This window comes from Protopterus annectens, chromosome 7.part0, assembly GCF_019279795.1.
Source record: "Protopterus annectens isolate FY-2018-M chromosome 7.part0, PAN1.0, whole genome shotgun sequence".
NCBI classification, from domain to species: Eukaryota; Metazoa; Chordata; order Ceratodontiformes; family Protopteridae; genus Protopterus; species Protopterus annectens.
The window spans coordinates 543,086,769-543,110,922 of record NC_056739.1 but is presented as its reverse complement, the minus strand read 5'-3'; positions in this window follow the sequence as shown (position 1 = coordinate 543,110,922).

Below are 24,154 nucleotides of genomic sequence, written 5' to 3'. Positions count from 1 at the left end.
CTGCACATTAGCCAAAGTCAAATGTCTTCAGATATATTCAGTCTAAAGATAGAAACCCGTTTTGCAACATCAACAGAACAGTTTGGAGGGACGGGTAAATGTTGTAGAAGATACCACTGCACAGGAATGAACTGACCAGCCACAGGAAACAAAGTTCATCCCTGTCCATATTCAAGTTCAACTTGGATCCATAGATGGGAAACAGAAAAGTTAACCCCAGACTGCCCCATGTACTATGAATGGACACTGGCAGCTCCTAAATGCTTTATCCCATGTATGTGTCCCCTCAAATTATCTATGATATAATCCCAGTTATTGTCATTAGGAGTAATATATAATTATTACCATGAGATGGGTAAGGGCAATCTCTAATCAAATGGGATAGGTCAATTTGAGCATGAAATGATAAATTGGCTAGGCTTAAAATGACCCTCAAAGGCAGCTATCCTAGTACTTACCTATAAACGTATAATATAAACAACATTTCTATACCATTTGTCTATCAGGAACTTGAAAATTTTGATAATACCATATTATATATTTAGGAAAAGAGTTCCATAATGTTCCTGTTCTATGCTGAAAATACCTGCTCTTAAATGATGTTTTAACATCTGAAAGTCTCGTATATAGAGTACTTTTCCTGGTATCAATACTGTGCCCCAAAAATGTCACATCAAAAGAGGTTGCTAATTCTTCATTTCTTAGTGATTTGTACACAAGAATCAAGTCACATCTTAAAAGTCTCTAACTGAGTACTGGAAAAGAGTGTCCAATCTCTCTTTATAACCAATGTGTTTCAATCCTCTCTCTTTTAATTTTCTGGGTTCTCCCAAGTCCATTTATTTGGCAAGCATTATAACAACCAAAACACCCACAGTATTCCATAATAGGCAATGCAGCAGAGTTAAAAATGGGAATCAAGACTTCTTTCTGTCTGCTACTGACATTCCTCAGGCTGTCTTTTAAAAGATCATAGCAGTTTCTCACTACTGTCTTGATATGATCATCAAAGTCCATAGCATCATCCACTATGTATTCTAAATTTCTGACAGAACTTACTGAGGTCAAAATTTCATTATACAGAGCATAAGGATAGTGGATATTTCTGGAACCAAAATGCATCTCATTGCATTTCTTGGTATTAAATTACATCCCATTTTCAGTGACCTACATGATAAAATTTCTAGATAACTTTGCAATTTATCATGATCATACATATTTGTAATAAATCCCCCACCTTAGTGTCATCAGGGAATTTACTTAGCCAGGTGCTATCACATGCTGGGAACTCAGACATCAATATCCCAAACAACATGGGACCTAGAAGAGATCTCGGGGGACCCCAAAATCAACATTTCCTATTTTGGAAAAAGAATGACCTATTCACAATCTAATTGTCCTTCTTGATAGCAAATTGGTTACCCAACATACAATGTCGATATTCATATTATATTTTAAAATAACATCAACCATTCTGTCATGGGGGACTGAATCAAAGGCCTTTGTCAGATCCAAGTAAACAACAACACTAGCAAGGCCCATTTCCATTGAGCAACTGACTAATTGTATCCAATTTTAAGATAATATCCATTTAACATGATCTCCCCACAGGGAAATCATATTGCTATATATCAGTGCTTTGTCCAATATCCCCCTGGAGCAGACTATAAATTGCATGCTCAAAACATTTACCCAGTATGAAGGTCATACTGATAGATCTATAGTTTTCTGGCAATTGTTATACATCTCCTTTGGGAATTGGGACAACAGCTGATTCCTTCCATATGTCTAGTGAAAATATCCTTTGGATACTGGGACAACTGCTTCCTTACATATTTTGGGAACATTTCCCTCCTCCAGTGATTGTTGAAAGAGTACTTGAAGGCAGGTTACCAAGCCATTTGCTATGCCGGAAAGAAAATATCCACTTAAACCATCAGGGCCTGTGGTTGCACATTTTATAATGCCTGCCAGTACCTTTGAAACTAACTCATAAGGGATATCCGGACATGCATCAGATCCACTACTGATCTTATAGTTAGAATCTTTACGTCCATTTAAAAGTGAGAATTTCTCAACAAACAAATCTGCTAGTTCAGCTGGGTCAGTACTAGTTGAATCTCCATACCTAACACTAATGTGGGGGGTATTTTCCTTCTAAAGCATCTTAGTTGCTTAAATAGGGCCTTTTGATTCATCTCAGCCTTCTCTGCTAACTGGTTGTTGTAGTTAGTTTTATTTTCCTGAAGGATTTGTTTCAATATTTTATCTATAGTTGATGGAAGCACACAGAGTACATGTATACCTCTTCCAGAGGGCCTTTCTTTTATGTTTTGGTTTTGTCAGATGGAAGTATTTGTTGTGATGACTGGCCACACCAACAGGTATAAACCTGTTTATTATGGCATTTTGTTTACCATAAAAAGTATTCCACTTTTCTTTACTTGACTTTCCTTATAAATGAGCAAACATTGAATTTCACCAAAATTTAAGCTTACAGAATCTGAAGTACTTAAGAAAAAAGATCCGCTGCTACAAAATATCAGAGGAATAGATGACTTAGAATCACACTTATATGGGGAGATGCCAGTAGAAATCTGGTGACAGTGTATTAGAAGCAGATGACTTAGTAGTGGGGAGGCACAGGGCAACATATGTTCATGGAAACACAGATGTAGCTATAGCACAGACTGATTGATATCCATCTCCAAAATCCATCAGGAATCAACTCCTACTGCTGCAAAACGACTTTGCTAAAACAAATCTGTCATATTTTGCAGGATGTTCTGAGGATTCCATCTGAAAGACCGCATGATGTTCTTGTGAGTTTGCATCAAACTTCCCACCCTCACCATCATGATCATTGGTAAAAATTATAAGTTATGTACTCACCATAACTTGGCATCTGTGTTGTCTATTTTCATTCTTCTTCACTTATGGATTACAGATCTCATCCTCATAGCTGACTCGGCTGCATACTTCAGACTTTGAATCCAACTCTCGAACTCCTCCTTCTACCCATAATGCCCTACTCCATCCCTATTCCCTCAGATCGAGTTCGCTGCTCTATTTTCCCCTAATAGAAGAGAAAATATGTAGCCGGACAGAAAAATACAGGGCTCAAACCTGGAACTGTAGGTTCCAAACACAGTCTAATAGGTCCTTCCAGAAGAAAAATGGATGGTGGATGGATGGGAGGGGAGCTGAGGAAAAATGTAAATGGACAACACAAATACCTAGTTATGCTGAGCACATAACTGATAAATCTGATGTTGTCCTTTTCATTCTTCCTCACTTATGGGACACAGTCCCCAGCTACGTTGATCTTGGGTGGCCGTCATGGAAGGATATTCTGGAGTACTGCTGAACCAAAGAAGGCTCTGCTTCTGGATATGTTTCAATTTGTAATGTGAAACAAAGGTATGAGTGTTACACCATGTAGCTGCTGAACAAATGTCATCAACAGATATCTTTGACCAAAAGCCGAAGAAGTAGCCATGGATCTAGTTGAATGAGCTTAAGGGGGGAGGTCTTAGTAAGGTCATACCTTTTTGAGAGTAAATGAATGAGATGCAGTCTGTAATCCATTTGGCTAGGATAATTTTTGAAACTGCTTGACCTAAGCAATTTGAGGAAAAGGATACAAAAAGTTGATCTGACTTTCTAAACTGTTTCGTTCTGTGAAGGTAAAAACATAGTTGTAAACATCAAGGATGTGTAGCATGTACTTTCCTTTACTGGAAATTTTTGGAAAAAAGCTTGGTAAATTAATTGATTAGTTGATGTTATTTTCAAAAGCCACTTTAGGTAAAAAAAAGAGAAGGGTTAGGTCGCAGAAAAACCCTATCTTTATGAAAAATATGATGTAAGAGGGTTTTGCTGACACAGCCTGGAGTTCAGAGATGCTTTTTGCTGAAGTTATAGCCACCAAGAAGACCGCTTTCCATGATAGAAATTTTATATCACATTCACCTAACAGTTCAAAGGGTTTTTGTGTTAATCCTTGAAACACCAAAGTAAGGTCCCAAGGTGGTGAAGGATCCTTTATAGAGATCTCAGTACAAAAATGCCTTTCATAAAAGCTTTGCACAATCTGGAGGAAGCAAGGGAAAAAGAGTTATTTCCTGTAAGGAAATTAGAGATTGCTGCCATCTGAAGTTTGATTGTAGAGAAACTGCCCCTCTCTTTAAAAAGAGTTGTCAGAAAAAGAAGAACATCAGAAAGTGATTCTGAGAAGGGGACAATGTCCCTGCCAGAAAACCAAATAGAAAATCTTTTTCATTTGCTTCTATAGACTTTTTTGGTAGAATATTTTTGAGAAGCTAAAATAATGTCACAAACTGGGGAAGAAAGCCTGGACTGTCTAACTATTACTGGAGGTAGAGAAACCAAGTGGTCATCCTGAAGGTATGAAGATTGGGGTGTTGACTCCCCAACGGGTGAGAGTGGAAAGCCTGAGTAGGCTCCAGTATCCCTGGAGGAAAATGAGGATGAGACCATAGAATGGGGACCCACACTTGCCAAGGCCAGAAGGGGGCAATGAAGATTACTGAGTTCTTCAGCCTGTTTGCTTTCTGTAAGAACTTTGGAATTAGGGGAAGAGGAGGGTAAGCATAAAGGAGACCTGAGGGCCATGTGGGAAGTAGAGCATCTCTTGGTCACTCCCCCTAAGGAGGGATCAGAATGAAGTATTTGCTGCATTTGTTGTTGATGGGGGTGGCAAAAAGGTCACAGCAAGGCCGACCCCAATACCTGAAGATCATATTCTCTACCGACTGATTGAGAGACCACTCATGAGGCATCAGAATGGATCCGATTAGTTTGTCTGCCAGCATGTTGGTTATCCGTAGGACGTGTGTCACAATATGAAAGTGGTCTGATGAGATCACCCATTCCCACACTCTCATGGCCTTTCTGCACAGGGGGTAAGATTGAGTTTCTTTTTGCTTGTTGATGTGCTAGCTTACAGACATGTTGTCAGTTTGAACTGTAATAGTTCCCAAGGGTAGAGCATCTTGAAATGCCCGGAATGCTAGGACTGCTGTCATCTTTAGGACATTGATATGCAATTTGGTCTCTTGGGGGACCACATACCTTGGACCATTCTACCCAAAAAATGCTTAAGGATTTCTAGAATATTTCCAAAGGAAATGTCATCAGGTGATGATCTGGAGGATCCTTCTCCTTCATCAACATCGGTGTCTTCCATGACAGACTCTATGTGTCTCCTCTTACATGTTCTCTTCTGGGGGGCCTCCTCAATAAGATGTTCTGGAGTGGTGTTGAAAGAGAGGGTAGTTTCCTCTAGTAGACTACTTGGGACTGGCTGTCCCTGTGAAGTAGGTATGACTGACACAGAGTTCAGAATCAATGAGGGAAAAGGGGTAGGATCCACAACTTGAGAAGACAATTTTCTGTAGAGAGAAAAATCCTTTTCTACCACCTTGAAAGCTGATGGAAAAGGGGAAGTCTCAACCCTCCTACTTGGAACAGAGGGTTCCGAAGAAGGTAGGTCGGGGCTACCCCCGGATCTAAGCTTCAAGGGGAGAATAGGATTCCAGCTGCCTAAGGCTGCAGATCCAAGGGTTAGGGACAGATCTGACAAAATCTGCTCTGATCCATGGTATTGGAGCAGAAGCAGTCAGGGAAATAGTCAAAGTGGAGGAGGAAACTCTCCTTGGATCTGATGCCGAACCTCTCAGGGATCTCGCATTCTCGAGCTCCGAAACCACAGGTTGGATCATTGTGGGAGATAAAAATTGACTCTGAAGGAATACTGATGAATCCAGCAGGGGACAGAGCTGGTAGGACCCTCCCCCCCGGATCTGAGCTCTGAGGATTTTTTACATCATCCTATCCAAATCAACTGCTGACAAACTTCTGGAGGACCTAGAAGATGCCATGAAGAAAAGTCTGGAGTGTTTCTTTGGAGTCTGAAATAATTGTGTAGGCAAGGATGGTGAAATAAGTTTAACCAAAAATTCTGATGTACGGCTCCAACTAGACGTGGATCCATGAGTTCAGGATACAAAGAAGAGGTTGTTGGTGAGGGAGATATGAGAATGAGAGCCGATGCCTTTACATCCATGGGAGGTTTCAGGTCCGAGGGTAGGCTGAGAGACTTCAGATCCGAGGATGTCAGAGCCATGATTTTCATCACTTTCTCCATCATTTTCTCCGTAGACTCTGAAGAAGCTCTTGTTGACTTCAGAGACCTTTTTCTGGATTCTGAAGAAACAACTTTGGAGGTTTTTGAAGGGGTTTGCGCTTGAGAAGAAGCAGGAAGTGAACCTCACAGTATGAGATTTTTGCGCCTGTCAGACAAAGCTCTAGGGTTGATTTTAGAGCACATTGAACAGGCCATATTCAAATGAATGGGCTCAAGGTGGTAAATGTACTTCTTGAGGGCATTTGAATTAGGGATCTTATGCCCACAAGAAGTGCATATCTTAAAACCTGCTAGCTTCTCAGACATTGAAAAAAGTACTCCCCCCAGAAAAGAAAAAAACAATGTACAATGATATAAAAAAAAACAAAAAGCTTTTTAAAAAATTAAGTTAGAAAGAAACAAGGCTATTACCAAGTATGGTAAAGATAGAAATACTTATCTAGGGTGCAGTAAAAAAATATTAGTGATGGTATTAAAAGAACTACTAAGAACAGTAGAGAAAAAGGAACAGAAAAAATGCCCCTAGCATCAATGAAAAACTAAGAGGGACATTTAAAGTTATTGTAAATTTAGAAGGTTTTTAAGGTTTTAGGAAAATAAGTAAATACTCTTACAATTTCTTGAGACCAGAACCTGCATCACAAATGAGATCTGTGGCAATAATGATGAAGTAGCCCACCTCATCACGAAGGGTTTCACATCTAGATCAAGAGAGATAATTGTGCCCCTTTATTCATCCCTCATCAGGCCCATCATAGAATACAATGCCCCTTTTGGGATGTACCTTACCCGACACCTGCAGCAATTAGAAAGACCCCAAAAGTATCTCACCAAGAGGTTCAAGGGTCTCAAACAGATGCCATATGCTGCTCGGTTAAAAAAACTCCAGCTCTACTCAGTTGCATACCGCCTACTTCGAGGCGATCTATGCTTGACATACAAAGCTATGTCAAATCCAGAATTAATGGACATGCTCCACCTCAGTAAATCTAAATCCCTTAGAGCCACACGCTCGAGGGACTTGAACCTCAGCACAGAAATAAATAAAACTTGCTGGAGGGACAGGTTCATAACCCAGAGGCTCCCTTCGCTCTGGAATAGAATTTCAGTTCATGTGAGGCAGAGCACCTCACTGAATCTCTTCAAAAAGAATCTCGATAGGTGGATGGGGGATCATAGGTTTGTCCTAGGGATTACTCCCGTGTCACTATTAGACAGAGGCACAGTAAACTAAACCTTAAAAAGGGCACAGTATACTCAAATCAAGGGGTGGCATAAGCCATACAGAATCGGGCTAGGCTTATAATTGCCCCAGGGCAGATAGCCTAGTATGAAGCTATGAACCTATGAACGTATGAAGTAGTGCATTATGGGTAGAGGGAGGATGCAAAGTCTAAAGTATGTAGCCAAGTCATATCTGAGGATTGGATCTGTAACCCATAAGAGAGGAAGAATGAAAAGGACAACAGCAGATACTATCATTTTTCATGCAGCCACAAGAGCATGGTCCAAGCAATGGCTTCCCACACTATACAGAGTATTCACATGTTCTTAGTCTGCATACTTCACAACCATGTGCCGTCCTATGCAATTTTTTTCATAGCACACATCCTTAGCTATGCACTAGCAGTGTATGTTCACCTTTACTATGACATTTATGAAGATATCGTGTATTGTATAAAATTTGATCGGAGTGTCCATCATTATGCCCACATCATAAGCAGGTGTGTCAAGGGCCCTATATTACAACTATTATATGGCATACCAGCACAATTTTCCACTGTGCACTGGTGTGGCACTAACACATAATATGAAACACACAAGCTAAGAGGTATTGTAAGCATGAGCACATGGAATAAGGAAAAAAATGAACAGGCAGAGATCAGGTGAATAAATGACCAAAAACATATATCTGTTATTCATCACAGGCGCTGGCTGCACCAGCTCATTTGGGCAGCCTGCCTTCCTGTTGAGATATGTGTACCTGGTGATATATGCCTACCTGGTGAGATATAGAAGACAAATACTGACATATAATAACTCTGAAAAATATGCAGGATGACATACTGGTGCTATGGTTACTGCCTCACAGGAGTGGTCTTCTAGTTCATTTCTTAGCTGGGATGCCTTCTGTGTAGATTTTGCTCTTCCTTCGTCTGTCAATGTGGATTCTCCCTGGTTGCTCCATTTTCCTTGCACATCACACAGATATGCCATAGGAGAATTTTTTTTTCTCCACAATGCCCAAAGCTGTGTGTGTGTGTGTGTGTGTGTGTGTGTGTGTGTGTGTGTGTGTGTGTGTGTGCTTGTGTGTGTGTGTGTTTGTGTGTGTGTGTGTGTGTGTGTGTGTGTGTGTGTGTGTGTGTGTGTGTGTGTGTGTGTGTGTGTGTGTGTGTGTGTGTGTGTGTGTGTGTGTTGTATGATTAAGTGCATATGTGCATTCTATGATGGATTTGCATTCCATTCTGGATTGCTTAACCTGCTATAATTATGCTCTTTAAGTGATGGGAGAGGCTTTGGTTCCCTCATGATGCTGAACTGGATTATGTGGGTAACTGGAAACTAAATGAATGAAATGTGAAAAAAATGTGAAAAAAAAAGAATTTCACAACAATAATTAAACTTTTCAGGAATCTTCTTCTTCATAATATGTAATTTAATATTTGACATCTGAAAATATACTTTGATGCGTCCGAATGTTTGTACTCTGTCACTAAATCTAGGGTAGAAATAATACAGTTAGTTTCTTTCCAACCTTTTGCAACCTGGTAATTGTTTTGCTGAGCTAATGTGATTTATTCTCCCAGTCAAAAAATATATAGGCTCTCATTTTTATGTATTATCTAATTAGTTTTTGAAACATTAATTAATGAAACTGAATACAGACAAGACAGTTGTCATGACAGCAAATAGTGAAAATCAGAAGAACCTCAAAATTGAGATGGAAGGGAAGATAGTAGAATGGGTTAATAGCTTCAGATATTTGGGAGGGGTGATTGAGGAGAAGGGAAGTCTGCATCAGAAGTTCAAAACTAGAATCAGAGAGAATGAAGTCAAATGGCGAAGATAGCCAGGGGTACGGTGTGAGAGAATGCTAAGACACTTAAAAGAAATATACAAACAGTGGTGTGACCAGTATGTCTGTATGGTACAGAAACCTGAGCAGTGAAGGCAGAGTAGCTGATGAAGTTTGAGATGATGGGAGTGAACTGCATGAGGCAGGGGGTAGGTTCCCCACTGAGGGACAGGTGAAGCAATGATGACATCAGAGCAGAAGGCAGAGTACCTCCAATCACAGAGTAGGTTAAACAGCACAGATCACAGTGGTTTGGGCATATATGCAGGAAAGCAGAAGATGATTTGGTGAAGAAGATTTAGGAGAGACAAGAAGAAAGTGAGAGGAAATGAGGATTGTCCACCAGGAGTTAGGTGGATTGCATGACAGAAGATCTGCAACAGTCAGGTATGAATGTCAAAGCAGGAAGAAGAGTGACACTGAACTGATAGTGACAGTTAACATGACACCCCAACCCGAAGTAGAAAAAAATGTGAGAAAGGGGATTAATGATGAAGATAATGATCTAATTTTGGCATTTCTTTATTTAGGAAAAAAATATGTTCAGGTTGTACATTTTGTGTGTATAGCAGACACATTGTAAAATATCATACCAAAGCCATTCCCTGTTACACAATGGGGGAAGACATTGTATACCATTTTATGCATGGTGTAAACTTGGAGTTCATATGCAAATAACTTCTCTCTCATCAGGCAAGACTGACAGTCACAACATCATCAGTGAACTGGCTGGTCCCATTGGATAACCAATGGGAGTTCAGTCACTTTCAAACTGCTGGTGCTGCACTTATCAGTGTAACGATCCTCCTTCCTTGCTAATACATTGTTCAATAGATACTGATGAGAAACATATCACTGCTGAAAAAAAAACCTCTCCATTACATGGGAGGAAAATGTCTACTAACAACAAAACTCCCAGAGGTGTAGCTAAGCTTGCTATTATAACTAGACTTTTTTCTGCCCTCCCTTGCAAAAAAATGGTTTTATACATTTTTTTTTCATCTGAATATGCAACTATTTTACTCATCCCATCAAGGCTTCAGGTATGTAAAACTCCAGGAAGTGTAAGGGAAATAGCTGCATGTCTATCTCTCTATCTAGCTGTAAACACACACAGACACAGGCATACACGCATACAGAATATGGTATATATATATATATATATATATATATATATATATATATATATATATATATATGGGATATATATTTTATGTTAGCGAATAAATGTGAATCAATAACATTTTCTCTAGAATCTTACTCTGAGTAAGTACCTCTGAGAGGCTAGCAACTTGGGCCAGCATCTATGTTGTAAATTGAGCACTTTGATAAACAGCCAAATGTAAAAAGTTGGGGATCAGTTTATCAATTTACTGAATCTGTACATGAATATAAGAGAATGGAAGTGCAGAGGTAATGTTCTCCAAAACTTAATTTCTGGAGCAGATCCTTTGCACAATGTCAGTGCTAAAAAAGTTATAGCATGACCATGGTAATCATAGCAGTGTCAAACTGGGCTGGTCAATTGACCTGCTAAAGATACAGGAGTCCAAAGAAATGAGGAGCTGTATGTCACTGTTTAAAGACTGGCAAAAGCTGGAAATATAAGTGCCTTATTCCGAAATCCGAAATATATATTCCCTCCATTCTGTGTAAATTCTCAGCAGTTATCCATGTGGGGTGACCCAACACTTAATGAGACTCGACCATCCTGTAGTCTTTTTTTTTTAATAATTTTCATGCAAAACAGATACAGTCACCTAGACAAATTTTAACAAGATTTCCTAAAAAGCATTGTTTGATCTCCTAAATAATAAGGGGTATCTTCTTACATTATGTACATGCAAGTGTGCATGCTTTCTTACACACACACACACACACACACACACACACACACACACACACACACACACACACACACTCACACACGCACACACACACACAAAGTTAAATACATAAATACCATGTTTATACTTCCTAAGACATATTCTACAAGATGATGCTTCATTTATTAGGTCATGCTGGGCAATGCTTTTCTTCCATGTTTGATATTTTTATCTTCATGCTTTTCACGTTTTTCATCTGTTTGGTTATTCACACCATAATAATGCATTACTTTACAACTGACACTGATACCACAAATAGAAAGTAAGGATTCTGCAGGACAAATATGCATTTGCTAAAATATGGACTGAAAGAAATACAAAATATTTTGCAGACTAAGAATATAGATGAGGTTAACCAGTAAACTTTGAAGGTACACGTAATGGCTATAGTTTTCAAAATATCAAATTGTTATAAGACTGTATTACCAAGGAATTTAGAAGTCTCATTTTGTTAGTTAGCTAAAGTAGGTATAGGATTTCACCCTGGTTTATTCTAATTTGATTAGAATAGTTAGTAGCATCTTTCCTGGTTTGTATTTTTAAATTTTGGAAATTGATACTAGATCCTTGAATATTTATTAGCTACTGCATTTCCTTTGCTTGTACAAGATAGAAGAGTTAAGTATATTATCAAAATGTTTCATCTCATTTTCGTAACTTTCTGGTTTTCAAGAACTATTTGCTATAAAGTGGTTTTCAACAAAAGTGAACTCTGTTGAAAAGTACTAAATTGTTAATTTTATAAGAAAGGGAGCCTTTAGAGAAATCAATTCTGACATGCGCTAAGAAAATACTTTGCAGTGTAGCAATGCATTATTTACCATGAATTGAATAATGTATGTTAATCATTATCAAAGTCTGCTTCAATTTTGAAACTATACATAGAGAGAGACGGAATGAACTGTAAATTAGACTGTGGATGATATCAAATTACACTTAGACCAGTAGAATATTGGAAATCTTAACTTAATGTGAAAGACAGTGGATCACCAGTGATTTATTACTGGGTAATATAATGCACATTTAGACAGGTGTTTAGTTTGACAGACAATACCTGTAGTTTAAATGTATTCTGAAGAAAAAGATGCTAGCTTAGCTGTCCTCACATGCCCCTTACTGGAGCAAGGGAATTGTGAGTACAAGAAACACATATGGCTTGTCATGGGCAAAACTATAATGCATTGTGCATGATGTCTAAGTGTCCCAGATGGATAACTTGCAGTTTGTTATGGTTTATGTTCAGCTGGCATGAATGCTACACTAGTTTATTTCCAATTCCCAGTTTTGCTTCTGTTCCTGTATTCAGAATGTATACAGTGGACATTTCTACTTATTGAATTAGATGCATTTTAATGCTGCTGATGATAAACTATAGACTTAATGTCTAGAACATCTGTGAAGCATCACTGAGTGTGTGACAATTCATTTTTATAATGAACATTGTTTTTTAGATAGTATAGCTTTATTATTATCCTTTAACATATAATGACTATATAGCCTTGAGATTTTTTGTTAGTGTTGTAGAGACAGCACATAGGACTATTTAAGCACTGCATCTTTTTAACAATTCTAAACTTATTTAAGTTCTACAGGCATCCTAATATTGTTTTCCCCAAGGTATTGTCTTCCACATGAGAACCTTTAGTATTGCCCCGTTTTGTTCCTGTATGCGAATAAACATGATAACTCAACTGCAGTGAGTATATTCAGCGGTGTCCTCCCAAGTGTTGCTTTAAATGCCCTAGTGTGCAGCACAGTTTGTTATTGTCCAATGGTATCAACTCAAAATAAAGCCATCTGCTACCTTATGTTGCAGAGATTAGTTGTCCACAGTTTTATTTTATTTTTTTTATACGAAGAGCCTTCAGGCATGACTGTGTTGATATCCAACATGTGTGCATTCATTGGACAGCTTGCATAAACTGCAGTTCTGGCAAATTATTCAGATTTCTGAGGCTTGGATGAAATTCTGCATACCCAATGAGCATAGTTGTCACATATTTCCTCTGCAGTATGGTTTAGATTTTCTGACAATATGCCGGAATTTTCCCAGCTATAAAATATATGCAGTGTGGAAAGCATAATTTCTCTTAGGAACTTTTTCTTACTCCTTTAACACAGAGCCTATTATAGTTACGGACCTTTTCCTAATCAGTAACAGATTAGCACTTTTGCTGGTTTCCAAGAAGACTGAAACAATGAGATATACACAACACAGAAAGCATTTGTTTTGTTAGGAATTTTTTATTACCTATATCATTGTAGAAAACAACAAAGCCAGCTTTGTTTAAGCAGTGAGAAATATGAGAAATATTTTGTTGGCATGAATGAATTTTTAGAATAAGACCTTTTAGTTGAGGACATAAAATTCTGTTGTAATACATTCCTTTGCAGACTCCCAAGGTATGAACTGCTTCATCACATTCAATGAGATTGTGGTTTTATAGGCATGATAAGCGTAAAATGGTGCCTGTCCCTTCTGCATGAATGTTGTCAGCATTCTTGTCACTATCCTTTTACACTTTTGATCAAATGAAGTTTATTTTATTATCCAGGATTTGGAAATTCCAGTCTACATAGAACTGTGTTAGCATGACTCCTTGGAAATCAGCCTATAATGAATAATTGATAAAATAGTCTTGTGTGGGAGAGCCCATAAATCAGTAATAAAGAAAGAAATTGCCATTATAAATGCGTATCGTGTCTAAATTGCAGTCTTTTGATTTTTCATTGCTAACGCTATTACTGATAGTGAAACATTAGTTATCTAACATTTTCTTCACTAAGGGTTATATAAAATTGTACTTCTTTATAAGATGTACATATCACTCTTGCCATAAGGTTTACTGGCATATGCATTATAAAGCCAAGTATGCAAAGAATGCTAACTTTGTTAGTTATAACAATTCCCCGCAAAAGAGTCCCGGCAAGTAATTCTATGCATTAGATATGACTACACCATTTGGTTTTAGCATTCTTGTCACACAGTTCCTTGTTTTGATGATAAGAAAGGTAGAGTTGTTATGTGCCTGTATATATTGTGCATATGCATGATAACACTTCCAGTTTCAGACAAATGGTATAGCATAGCGATTTTAAGAGATACTATGTCCCTCAAAGCACTGAGTCTAACATCTGTTTCCAGTATATTTGTGATGAGTGAGCTGTTAATATTGTTCTTGTTACACTGCGGTTTTGTTCAAAATTAAAGTTGCTCTTTTTCTGGAAATTATGGTGTATTCTGATGTTATTCAACACTGCCTTCAACATAAGTAGGTGACCACAGGTGTGCATTGTATTGTGGGGTCAGAACTGGGATCTTCTTCAGAAAATAAAACCAGAAGCACTTTTTGTCAGCTAGTGTCTACCAAGCTCAAAGTACACTTTTTTGTATTGAAAACAGTTTACCTTTACAAAGTGGTCATTTCTCCATTTGAAGGTATTTATCCATATAAAACCCCATTTTCACTGAATGCAATCAAGTTTAACCCATCACAGCCATTTGACTTCATAAAGCCATTTCCCTGCCCAATATAGAGGCCGAGACTTACTGTACGTGTTTTTGAGTAGCTACTAAGCAGGACAAAGAAACTCAAAAAATTCAGGTAAACACTGTTATTCACCATGGTAAATAAAGTAGAGACAATATACAGCTTGTTTTCAATCTCAGAGGACAGACTGTTACATATGAGTCAGTAATTAGTAACCTCAATTAAAATTTTGTGCAAAAAAACAAATAATATACCCAAAAGGGCCGACTTCCACGAATGTTCACTAGCTCAAGATGAGTGAATGGAAGCTTTTGTAAGGAATCTGGATAAACTGACTGAAAATTATGGGCTAGAGTCAAAATTACAATTGGGCTGATTGATGTTGAAGTGTCCCTGAAGTTACAATTAGGAATGAACTTAATGCTGGAAAAAGCAACACAAATTGGAAGATTGGTTAAATTAATTAAAAACAAAATGGAAACGTAAGGATAGCAAATGAAGAGTGTAAGGTAAAATGCAGGCAAAATGGCCATTCTAAAGAGACATAGAATGGTATTCATAGTCACTGTAATTAACGTGTAGCAGGAATTTGCACAGGTTGCACCTAAATGCATCTTTGGTAAGATTCATACTGGAAGCTGCGCTTTGGCACATCCAGTTTAGTCAGCCAAAGAAAAACTTATGCAAATGAGATCGTAATGAAATATAGAGGAGGAACACCTTAAATTTGTATGACAAACTTATGTAAATTGGATATTTTCCTACCTGTTTGTCTGCTACGTGTACAAATACCTTACAAAATGCAAAGTTGATTTTTTTATCTAGTTTGCAATCAGTGAAGATGCTTGCCATAACTGCCAGCTTCGTTGTTGTGAGCTGCTTGCCTCAGCTGTAAAAAATCACAGGCGCACAATGGCATTCACCAGCTGAAAAGGTGCACATGTAGGCATACTTTGTGACCAAGAAATCCTTGATAGATTTAGAATGGACAGGGCTATTCTAAGGGATATAGTGAGTCTGTATGGCCCACAGATGAGGACTGAGGGAATGCGTTGTCTTCCTATACTTGTGGACTCTGGGGTATGTATAGTCCTTACTATACTTGCCCTGAGGACCTTCCAGAGACAAACTGGTGACACAATGAGTATTTGTCAGGCTTCTGCTTTCAAAATACTTCAGCAGTTCCTTGACATATTCTTGGCATGTGTGGATCAACTTTTATCTGCCAGTGTCACCTCAGGACAGAACCAGACCCATGAGTGCTTTTTATGGGAATGGTACATTTTTCAGAGGTGCTTGGGGTGCAGATTTCATCTATGTTGTCATCTGGGCCTCATCTGGATCTCAGGAGAATGGTACCAGAAATGGAAGGGCTACCATTACATCAACTGTCTGTGTGCAATGCATGAAGGTACATCACTAACATGTTGGTCTAGCATCCTGTCAGTGCCCATGATTCTCATGCCTGGCACACAGGCTCACGTGACTGCCTCTTCCTTCATGTGTCATGAGGATACCCACGGTCACCTTATTGCCAAGTGCAAACTTTCTGGGAATTTTAATTTCTGTAAACCTAATCAGGTAAATGTTTTGTTTAGTAGTAAATCTCCATTCTTTTGTTATATCCCTCCATTTTTTTCCCTTTTGCAAGTGATGCAGGCTACCCACTGAAATCCTAGCTGATGACATCAGTCTATAACCCTAGGGGAACTTCTTAGGAATGTTTCAACATAGCCCTATCCCGGACATAGACTATCACTGAACAAGTGTTTGGCCTGATGAAAGCCCGTTCCATTGTCTGGATGAGTCTGGGGGCTCTTTTCTGTATGACTTTGTTATTGCATGCATGATAGCTACCACTTGATGCATTCTGCACAGCATAATTATGTGTTGGTCTGGTAGTCCTATTACTCATGATGACAGTGTATCTTCCACTACTGTTCCTTCAATCAGTAATGACAGTGATGGTGGCCAGCTGACAGCAGTATTAAGGGACCCAGTGTGGCAGGCTCATGCATGGGTACATTGCTGTGCAGGCAAAGAGGTGGCATCTATTCCATCACTATGGCCATTACATTAAGGTAATGTTGCCTTTATTTTAATATCAAATAGGTTAAACTTGATGCATGCAGTGTTCGCTTTGGGCTATACTGTGTGGTGCAAGGCCAAGTCTCACTGTACATCAGACAGTTTCATTATTATTTAAAGATTTTTATGCACAACTAATTGATTGCTATATGTGTTTGGTTTGTCATATCTCCAGTCTGATGCCCATCAACGGTGATCTGTACAGTATTAATGGTTAAGGCATAAGGCGAAGTGTAATGACTCCTTTAAGTAAAAAGCTCATGTAAAGCAATTGTAGTGTTGAAGGACTATTTGTTAAAAGTAGTGTTGAAGGACTGTTTGTCATATATCAGTTTTTTCAGGCTATATTGCAAATAGTAACATAAAGAAGCATGTATTGCTGCATGTACAGGAGGAATTGACATGTATTTTGTTGGCTGTTGCTGTATGGTGAGGCTGCACATTAGATTTGATAGTTCTTTCATCGACACTAATCCTGTGTGTTATCAGCTCTATTAAAAAGTAATTTGTGCAGTCCTCAGGGGCACGTAACAACAGTGCTAGTTTCACTGGCAGGATTTACATCATCAGCAAATGCAGGGCTCTTCTTATGCATTCCCATCTGCAGTATTCACAGAATACTATCTGAAGTAACAGTTTGCAGAACCAAATTATCCCCTCCTCCAGTTTTTTTTCCCCTTTTGCATAGTATCACCATAGATTCACATCTTACAAGTAGCTGTGCATTTATATACATGACTGAATTTTATCCATGGGGTCTAGAATGTAATTATATACCTAATGTGTCACACACAATGTCCCCCAATGATAGTGTAATGATCATGAGTGAGTATTGTCATGACAGCATGATGCTGAACTACTGTGATGTTGTGATCTACTTAATGCAAGGGACCTTGTATTAATTGATCTGACAGTGCTGTGGGACTGAGACCTCATCTGTGAGGTTCTGCCTAATGCTGTGCAAGGATGATGAGTCCAGCCTACCTTCTTTGTGTTACATCACCTGTGGTTGTTGAAGCACTACCGTTGGAATTACATGGTGTTGCTGCCTTCTCAGCATCCACATGTGTGGACACTCCCCTGTAACGTATCCAGCTGTGCTTCATATGTATGTCTGGCAGGTCTTTGTTGCTATGTACATGAAAGTGGACGTGGATGCTGTCTGTGCCACCATACTGCACATGAGCATCATGTATTGTCCCTGACTTTCACCATTTTCATGTATTGATGAAATTCTTCATGTATACCCTACACTACCCTAATCATCTTTACCTGACTTTCTGTGGGAATGACAATGTCACAGCACATCTGCTGCTGGATACCTAATGTCTTGTATGCATCTGGAGTTAGCTGTGACATATGTTGTCATCTGGCATCCCTTTGTATAGGCATCACAGAGGGCACTGCTAACTCTGAAATGGTATTGTCTTCTTGAATATGATCTTGTTTGTTAGAGACTGGTGTTGTGCTACATGGTGTCCCTCTTCCCCTTCAGGTTGCAATGTTCTGTCATTATTGTGTTGATTGTATGAGCCTGTGTCACTGTTTATGGAATTAGATACCTGCTGTGTGGTAGGGGGATCCTGCCAGTACACTTGTGACTGTGTGGCACCCAATCCTGTGGAACAACTGGACAACTGGAAACCATTTCCAAAATATTTTTTTCCAACTCAACTTTATTGACAAAGAATACCAGGGTTAAGCGCTTTCATCAATAAGACTTCATCAGGACTGACATTCACATATCTCATTACACTTATATAGTCACCTAAAAAACATTAATAGCCTATCAAAACTTTTTATTGAATCAATTAAAAATAAGTGTGTACATACACTTAACACCATCTTCAAAACCCACAACCACTATTAAATACAACGTAAATTAAAATGAATAAATGATGACGTTTAAAACAACCAAAAATTATGTATGTATAAGCAGATGAGAAAGACTCTTACCAATCAAACAATAGGAACGTTCTTGCATGTCTGACATATACAGGGCATCTGATGATGGAAAATGTAATTGGTCATATCCTATCCTGGGCAGTATATGCCAGCAGAAAGTATTGCCATTACCTATGTAATAATCTTCTTCTGTACCACACTGGTGCAGCTGCAGTGGTCTGAAAGTACTGGTGTCCACACCTCCTCTGATGATTCCTGTGGTATCATCACATGCTTCATACTCATATCCTCCCTAATGAAAAGAAGGTACTCCTTATCAGGTGTTAATGGTGAGATTGTGGAACAACACCAACCCATGCTGTTGAGGGCAATTGCATTCTGCCTATTTCTTGTCCTTGCATGTCCCACCACATCAGCTACTCATTTTGTACAGTGTTCTGGTGTGCTGTTCCTTCATGTTACGGCACTGATGTCAGCCACTAATTGGTTGTCTTGAGATCATCCATCAGAATGTTGTTCTCTTCGGTTGTACAATTGTCTTCATAGTGTCCTGATCCCTGCTGCAGCATACTGCAACCTAAAAGCATTAACTTAGGGTCTCATTCAAACTCGACTCACATATGATGCCCGCATTGACAGTGTTTTAGTAGTACATACTGTAAAAGTGCTATTTTAATTTTGATTTGTTATAGTAATGTTGAGTGTTATTTTAGTTTTTCTCAGTTAGTATTTGCAGCCAGTTAATTTCATATACAGTTACTGTAACTATGCCAATTCATTTTAAACCTCTACCCTACTTTTCTGTAATCGTAATAAAGACCATAAAACACCAAAATATAGTGTGCAAGCTGACATAAATGGCACTACCATGCATTTTACCACTACAATGATTTTTAACATTGTAAAAAAATCTTACTTGTCATACCATATGACAATGATAAATTGATACAAATGAATTGGACCAATCTTGGTTTTCTAATTTCCAAGTATTACTTCTTTTAATAATTCCTTTTTATTTGTTAGCTCTTCCCACAGATTATCAGCATATTTAATATGGTAGACTTAAGCCAAATGGTGTAAATCGAGGCTGGTTTATCTTATATAAGTTATGCTTAGTTGCACAGAGCTCTTTGAATTACATCATAGCACAAGTGTCTATCCACTCAGTAGGCATTAAGTGACTTTGGCTTCTCGTGGGCGAGCTGTGCCGAAGGGTGCTGAGTATGGGGACACACATCAGAGAACAGCAAATTTCAGGCACAGTAAACTATGCCATACCTGGATATATACATGACCTGAAACTAAATGCCAAAATTCATTATTGTATCTTTTGGGAAATCATCTTACAAAGGGAACTACCACACTGACAATACACCCCTAAGAGTTGACCCAGTTGTTCAGGATTTGGGAATTAATGTGGACAGTGACCTAACTTTTGACCAACACGTGTCTACTTTTGTAAGAAAGTCCTTCTATCTTACACAGCTTATAAACGAATAGATTGTGTCTAGATCTAGGGATGTCATTGTCCCCCTTTACTCAGCCCTCATTAGTCCAATCATTGAATATAATGCTCCCTTTGGCAGAAACATAGCTGGCTCAACCAGCACCCCCCAGCTCTTCTATTTTAGAGTAAAAACAATTACTTTCCTTCAACAGCACACCAATCAGGTGGCCAGATGAGCAACACCCCTCCCCTCCTGCCTAGTCATTCAGGTCTCATTTCTGTGCTCTGCACCAACCCTCCTCCATTTTATTAAAAAAAATTCAAAAATAATAATAACTGTTGTTACAGTTTCCATGGCAGGGCTAGCCACTCGGCGGTGTAAACATTGGCTCTAGATTACTGTCACTGTTGAAGTGACACCATGTGCACAAATGGGAAAAAGGGGTTGTGGATGGATGGATGGATGGATGGATGGATGGATGGAATAACATTTGTTACAGTTTATAGTCTGCCTGCATGTAGCACTGCAGCACTCAGGTAAAAAAACAGTGATTTTTTTAACCTTTAAATTGCTACAGTTTAGACCACTTGCAGAGTGCTATAGTGCTCAGGTTTGATTGCAAATGGAATATCAGTAGCTGCATTACAGATTGGAATCGTATGATCATGCCCCTTAACACTTTGGACCGGGGCAGTTGTCCATCTCACCCCACCTATGCTACCACACTTTGGCACATGCAACAACTGGAAAGGCAGCAGAGATACCATACTAAAAGGATACAAGGCCTAAACAACATGTCCGACATGGACCGACTCAAAGCCCTGTCATTATACTCGCTATCCTCCAGACTAAGAGGTGACCTATGCCTGGCATACAAGGCATCCATCTCCAGCCCATTACTGATGGGTTTACTACACATCAACATGTCAAATGGCATGAGAAATACTTGGTCTAGGGATTTAAACCTCTTCTGCAACATCAACAAACAATTTAGAAGGATACTACTGCTGTGGAACAGACTCTCCATCCACACAAAACAAAGTTAATCCTTGTCCATTTTCAAGAACAACTTAGATCTATGGATGAAAAATAGAAAATTTACCCTGAGATTGCCCTCTGTAATGGGCAGAGGTGGTTCCTAAATGCTTTGACCCATTCATGGGTTCACTCAGATTATCAATGGTATGATCCCAGTTATCCTCATTAGGGGTATTATATAATTATAGACCATGGGATTGGTAAGGTCAGTCTATAACCAAATGGCATAGACTAATTTGAGCACAAAAAGGACAACTACCTAGGCTTAAAATCGTCCATAAGGGCCTAATACGTACCTGTGAACCTCTAGCTTTTGAATATGGATGTAGTACACTAACAGTCAGTAGAACTGTATTTTACTGTACTGCTACTGCTGTATCCCTAACACACATACAACACATTACAAAGTACTATCAATGACTTACCTGAACGTGAACACAAAAAATGTAAATGTTTAGTAACAAACTACTTAAACATCAAAGTGACTACACCACAGAAATACAAACTTAAGGCCATGCTATCATAACTGCTTAAACTATCCAAAACAATAAATACTGACAACCTTTTCAGTAGATCCATGTGCACTGAAAGGCCTCCACTCTAAGACATCTGTAGATATTAAACTGCTGAAGCTTTTCCATTCTCCTAACTAAAGAATCAATAGCAGTGATTAAAAAAAACGATAGTTTAATCCAGCTAGTAAACCAACCCTGACACAGAAGTAATTAACATGGGCTGCGTATTCTTATGTCACAGCTCAGAGGGTGAGTACCCTCTTATTTCCTGTTCTGTACTTACATCCTTCATTGTTTCCCTGGCATTTCATAGGATGTCATCTGTGAAAGCCCAGGATTAAGCCCCCAAGTTGCTCTAAAAAAAAGAGATCAATATCCATTTCTATCTGCTACAGGACTCATACCTACAGAAACCTGATCAGACTGTGGCTGCCACAGAGTAGGAAAAAATGATATTTGGCAGAAGCTGGAGAAGCACCTGCCATTGCTGTCAGGCATCAGCATCAGCATCAGCACAGATATGACAGCCTGGAGAGATGGAGGGAGACCAGCTGGCTCACTGGGCCCCAATAATGAGGAACTGTATGCCTTACAGTTAGTTGAAACTAACTTCGGAAAACAGAAAATAAGTAGCGGGCAACATAACACAGATTATAATGGTCAAGTATAGTTTCTTGTTAGAGTTACCATACTTCAAGGAAATTTATATTTTCCGTAAAGAGCAATGCAGCAATAGCTAACCCTTCTCTACCATTCCCAAACACACTGGTGTCTGTCAAGGTATCCAGTAACAGGAGTACAACACATCCTATCACACTTGTACTAATAAAATAAAGAAACTTTAAAACAAAAGGAATGATTGTCAGGAAATAAGCAAAACATTTATTACTGCTATCATTCTGCATTAATGAAGTAAGGCCTACTGTATTTTCTCTTAAGTAATGCATCCATTGCAATCCATCTACTAGAGGACAAGTTTGTTAGGAAAACAAAATATGTATTCCACAGCTGTGCATGCAAGTATAGCGGGTCTATATTAAATCAGCGAACGCTTAAAATAGCAAACTCCACTTATCAACCCTTTAAAAGTAAAAGCTTGAAATCCCGAAGACATGAAAAAAAATCACTGGGCCGTTTTCAGGACTTGGTATATTTAAGTAGGGGGGTGTGGGGGCCGAAGTCCCCCACTTTATTTAGTGTTTTGAACTTTTTTTTTTTTTTTTGTGGAACAGCGATTTTTTTCCCTAGGAAAAAAATCGCTGTTCCGTGTCTTTGGGATTTCAAGCTTTCATTTTTAAAGAGTTGATAAATCAACATTCGCTATTTTAAGCGCTGGCTGATTTAATATAGACCCAGTATAGCACAAGTAAACCAGTATACATTTCTTTTATTCTCATTTTTTTAGCTAAGGCGGTGTACAGTTACATTAAGGATCAGACTCACAGGCAACTTGAATGATTGACGGAAGATGTTCATGAGTATTACTCATGTCATTACAGAAGAATACAAATACAGTCATGCATTATCTGTTCCATTCTATAGCCAAAAATATGAAAGGTCATGCTAGAACTTTTGTTCCACTATTTCAAATACAAATGGCAATCAGAAAAGAAGTACAAAAATAACTAAATAACCATAAGTAAACTTTACACAACAGTCAGTTGTAATACCATTTAGCATCATTATTCCAGAATGTAAAATTTAGTAGACATTCATGCAGTAATCCTGGCTAATAAATGTTTAATATGCACTGTCATTAAAATATTGCAACAGCAACTTATGAGTCCTTCTTGTTCCCACTTTATGTCTCTCTTATTTATTTTCTTTTTTTTTTCTTTTTATGTTCCCTTTTCCAAAGGTCCAGAGATTCCTGGGGCAGCCCAGCCTTGTACTTCCCAAGTGAGGGCTTATACACCTTCTCCTTCTTCCCACCCAGGGGTATATTCTCAGGGTTGGGTGGTGGCCACAGTTCTGTGGGTGCCCTGACATGGCATAGCCCAGTAACTCACAAATTGTGTGAGCTCCAGGACCTGGTTGAAGATGAAGTTGAGCAGGTGGTGGACAGATGCCTTTAACTCAAGCAAGATCTCCTTCAATGGGTTACAGATTGAACTGTCTGGTTCCATCCATTGAGCCACTAGAGGCCTCCACCCCATCTCAACTGGGTCCCCTACTGCAGATCCATCAGCCAATGCGAATATCTGAGGTCCTCTAGACCAGGGTGAGACCTCATCTGATATCTTTTCATCCTCATCCTTTTGCATCTGTCTGCCATCTGTACATCTTGTATCATCCACAGATATCAGCCCACCATAGTGTTTCTGTCTGCCGTACTTTTCTTTTGTATTCCATCCATTCCTTAACTCTTCCCTAAGCCTCTCTTCTACACCTTCTTTCCTTACACCATCCCCAACTTCCCTCTTACTTAAAAAAAAATGTAAAATAGAGGATCTGTCCCCCACCAAAAACATAGTACCCCTTTTCTGTCCTCCTCCAGCACAACCCTCATGATGCCTTCCTTTTGTGAGCACCTTGTCA